Raw genomic sequence first — 4,903 nt, forward strand, 5'->3', positions numbered from 1 at the left:
AGGTTATCGCTCACTTTTTCTGCTGTTTGTGCTACTGACGATTAGCTGGTTTCTCCTTGTTTATGGCACCTTTAGCAGCAAGCCTTTGGAGAAATAAAATATGACCTTTCATCCACATGTGATGTGAACGATCAATATCGTTAGGGGATTTTTTGTTTCCGTAGGTGTATGAGCTTTCTATCTCGGAGTGGCTTTTATGTTTTTCCCATGTTTTCTCATCCAAATTAAAAAAAAAAACGGTTTTATTTATGATTATGAATTTACGTTTTAGGTGTGTTTGTACTACATATGTTTGTTGACTCAACAGAAAGAAAAAACTCGTGAGGGTATATTATTTTCTGTTCATCACAACCCCAAAGGCGAAACCTCGCGGGATTTACTTTCAGCCAACCTAGGGCGCGTGTTGTGTCTGCGTGTATGGTATTTACAACATTTAATTTACTCATCTTAAACACAGCGCTCTTGGGTTCTTCGTTGGATCCTTTATCATCTCAATGTAGAGCTTTTTCTGTCCGTCTGTCCAGAATGTTCACCTGCATTGGGTTTTGGTTTTTTATTCACTCCTTCGTTGGTGTCCTTCGGTGTACGTGTAGGTCCTTTGCTTTATTTTATTTTGCTTTGTATTTTTTATCGCTCTCCTTTTAGCTCTCTACCTCTCTACCTCTCTACTCTCTACCATGATCAAAAACTTTTTTGATTGTGCAAATTGACGTTGAATTTATGTATGCAATTTGTTTGGTTCACGTACCGTTCAGTTTTTGTTTTACCGCACGGCGAACTGAAAAGGATCGGAACCCTTCGCCTGGGGTCCTTTTTATTAAATATGGAATTCTTGGTTTTTTTATGCATATGTATGAGTTACATCCTTGTGGTGCCATGCATGCGCTATTATTTGATGTAATTTGTTTTTTCTACTATCTTCTACAGTTGCTAACGCTAATTAATAATTCAGAAGAATATGATTTTCGATTTAACGACCTCCAAGGTCACGCCGACCATCGAATGGCTTATTAAACTTGCCGATACCACGTAATTGGTCAATCAGTCGTCACTACGGGGGGACGGTCAGAATGGGATTTGAACGCCGGTTCTGTTTTGTGAAGACCAGCCCTGGTAATACCTCTAGCACCGGATCGCCCGAGATACGTTAATACGTCGGATGCTACATATATTTCTGGCCTAGGCCACAAGAAGTGTTGCTTGTTTGGCATTTTGGAGCATAATCACACTCACAACGTTTTGACGTACGACCATCATTTGTGATGTTGACTTGAAAAAACCCGTGAACATTTTCGTGTGATCATTTTTCACAACTTTCGACGTGGACTATCAAGACAAGACTGCTTTGAAAAACTGATCGACGCTCGCTTAATGACGAAGTTCAAGAAGATCGCCCAAAAACGGCCGTTGTGCCTGAAAACATTGATGCCGTTCGAGAGCTAATCGTGCAAGATTGTCATGTGACATACTGCGAGATAGAGGCATCTTTAGGCATTTCTTCCACCAGCATAAACACTATTCTGCACAAACACCTGACAGTAAAAAAGGTGAAGTTTTTGGAGAAATTTCAATAACGAACTAAAGATGACGAATCATTCTTCACCATGAGCGATGCGAGCTCTCACACATCGACTCAAACCGTCGCTAATTTGACCGGTCAAAACGTCGAATTGATGGGTCAATTCCGCCCTATAGTCATGACTCTGCACCCAATGACTTCTTTTCATTCGCGCACATCAATTTTTGTCCCGATAAAATGCTGTTGAAGCGTTCCAAAAACCACTTTTTGGAGGCATCTCAATCACAGTGGAAAAAAGTGCTTCGACAATTGGTTTGAGCGCATGCAAAAGAGTATGCTGGAGAACACTTTTGAAAACGAATAAAACAAATTTTTGATGATAAATAATAGGATTTCCGTTGCTAGGTCAGAAATGTAAATAGCTGCCTAAGTAATATAATTACGATTACTCACTTTGTATTTCCGTTACAGTTACACGTACTAATGGGTGTAAGAACAGATTAACCTACAAAGGATCGGCTGATTGTGTGATATTTAAATGTGTTGCGATTTTCATTCCCAACTTCCATTTAACGATAGTAACACTAGGAGGCACTTTAGAGAAGAAAAAAAATCTCCACAACATAAAGCTCTAAACCTGATGGATGATGCTGCATTTGTTACGTAGTAAAAGCTGCTCCACTCCGATACTGCTGCTGCTTTATCCTTACTGGCTTAGCGTGTTTCGAATAGGTTCGTGCTTCATGGTCACACGATGGTGTTGTTGATTGAACGCACAATTTGTGTAATCGGATTTAGATCAAAATCGAATTAATTGAATGCGGGCCCCTAATCATCATCCGCGCACACTCGTACACCACCTACTACAGATGATGGTCTCGGCACAGGATGACGTGTAGTGTCTGGCGAATGGTGAATAGCTTTCTGCCCTCTGCTGCTTTCGGGGTATTGAAATAAACGCCAGGAGAAAACCACCTCTGTAACGGATTCCCAGAGCATGGTGCGTCGTTTTCTACCCAAAAAAAAAAAAAAACCATGGTCGCTTAAACCTGAATTTTCCTACAATCAGGCTGCTGGTGTGTGAGCGATGGTATAAAATGTCTGTTCTGTCGAATCGTGAAATTTACCCGGTTTGCCCCGGTGGTTGGTTTGTTGTAACGTTGAAAGCGTGTAACAGCATTTTCTCGTCTAGGAAGATCTGCTATCGGTGGCCTTGCTATCGGTTTGACCCCTAGGGATGGTGGTAGGGTGTCGCTTCTGATTGGTTCGCGTTGGTCGGTTGGAAAATTGCTTCCGTAAAATGGCCGTTGTTAGCGAAATCAATTTATTAGGTGAGCAGAAGAAGATTAAAAGTGGGTTCATTTGACGCACGCACTAGCATTTGGTTTTGTGGGGCAGGAAAGCGCCGGCTATCCAAACTGATCGCACGAGCGAATCGGATGAGTGGATAAGATTGATTTTGATAGAATTGGTTTGTCGTTCGAGGGGTTTTTATGTTTGTTTTTGTGTTACCTGCTGCTAGAAATGTTTGTGATAAAGTTTGTTTGTTTTTGCTTTTGCAGGAATGATGAGAATCCGATCCAAAAATATGTTTTTTGCGTAAAAATATTGAAAAAAAATAACTCGAATGGTGCTCAAAGCATGGCTTAAGAAAAATGTTGACCAACAATCGGGATGGGAGAGTCAGTTTATTTGGCATTGTTAGGTTTAGGATTAAGTGTACGAACAAGCATCAATTTGACGAGTCCTGAAGGATTATGTTTTATACATTTGACGATGTGAAGTTGCAAAAGTTGATCTAATCAACCGAATAATAATTCTTTTTTTAAATAATTAACACTGTTTAAAGGTGCACGTATAAAAGCAGTTGTTTAAACTTTTATTTCATACAAGCAACGGTTGTAAAATAAAGTTGCGCCCCAAAGTATGCAATCTACTTTACTCAACACCTGAAGGTGTTTTTCTATTATTCTCTAATTATTTATTTACTCTACATTTACTTGTTTGAAACACACTTTACAATAAAAAAAAGATATCGCAAACGATTAACTGCACACAAGCTTATTATATGCGGCACGTTTACCCGTTAGCACGTGCCTGTTTTCAACAAGCTAATTAATTTATTGAATTACATTTGAGTCACGTAATATGTAACCTGTTTTCGTGCGAACACAACCAAAGCCTGCAATCATGTGCTCGTGTGTGTGGTATGTTGTGTCGGTATCAGCAATAAGTGGATGGCAATTCAAATGGCATTGTCGTCTATTGAACTGCAAATAAAATGAAGTGACATTGGTGTGCTGCTACATAATCGATATTCGGCCGGTTGGCAGATGCAAGCTGTTGCAGTTTCAGACACACACCCACCGTTAACTGAATCTAAATTATCCTGTTTGATGTTTATGCAGAGTCGAAGGGGCCGGCAAACGAACCAGTGGCACATTGTTGGATAATTAAGTGCTGCAAATTGTTCACAGGTGGGCCGAGTTGCATATGCAGCGTTTATTGCATGCATGTGGTGTTGAGATTGTGTCACATTATGCTTTTCGTTTGAAAGAGAACAGTTTTGGCAGGAAGGTAATGTTTCGTTTAGTGAAAGGAAAAGTATGTCTAGCGGTTTCTTAAAGAATTTTGTCCAGAAAATTAAAGATGCGCCAAGACGTAATTATAATTAATGAATACCAACACGACTACTATCAATCATCCATCCTTTTGTACTGCAACAAAAGGGGAAAGTTTATTCAGCAAAGAAAGGGAAAAACTCACTACGAATTTCCTGTACGTTAACAAGTTCTGCTTTGTAATAAAGTAATACGTTTCTTTACCACCGCCTTGCTCAGTTGCCTCTTTAGCGAATATGAAAGATGAGTATGACGGGAAGAGAAGGGGGCGGAGCGGTAGCTGTTAACAGAGTCAGGCTTCGCTAACCCATTCCAAACGGACACGACCATGTGCTAGATAAAAGGAAGCAGCGGAAATGAAAAGCTTTAAGCTTTCGGTTCGGCTCACCGAAACGATCGTAATTAATGAGGTCTTTGGCATTTTGGCTCGTTCGCACTTGCGTCATTTTTATGGTGTATTTCTTTGTCCGCTCGCTCCCTACCATACGGGCGTGTCGTTTCGATGAATGTCACACCACCACCAGCCGGCAGTGACATCGAAGAAAGAAGTAACGGCGCGCGAAACTGTCTCCACTCCCGCACGGGTGACACAAACGCCGTCTGACGGATGGGGTGAACTGTCTTTTCTTATCGCGGAAACAGTGCGCCCCCCGACAACACATTAACTGCCATTTTGCACAATCGTTAACCGAATTCCACTCACGCCCCCTTTCACTTGTTCCGCTCCGACACTTACGAAGGCTTTTCTTTTCTCCACAGCAGC

The 4,903-nt window shown here is 41.0% G+C and overlaps 2 protein-coding genes across 2 annotated transcripts in view; one reads left to right on the forward strand and one right to left on the reverse strand.

Moving 5' to 3' along the window:
• Nucleotides 1-4,903, reverse strand: part of LOC126563321 (multifunctional methyltransferase subunit TRM112-like protein) — a 459,819-nt gene that overhangs the window by 31,744 nt on the left and 423,172 nt on the right. The window lies entirely within an intron of this gene.
• The window catches only part of LOC126561339 (GATOR complex protein Iml1), a 295,116-nt gene that overhangs the window by 17,677 nt on the left and 272,536 nt on the right, over nucleotides 1-4,903 (forward strand). The window lies entirely within an intron of this gene.

This window comes from Anopheles maculipalpis, chromosome 3RL (assembly GCF_943734695.1).
Source record: "Anopheles maculipalpis chromosome 3RL, idAnoMacuDA_375_x, whole genome shotgun sequence".
Classification (NCBI taxonomy): Eukaryota; Metazoa; Arthropoda; class Insecta; order Diptera; family Culicidae; genus Anopheles; species Anopheles maculipalpis.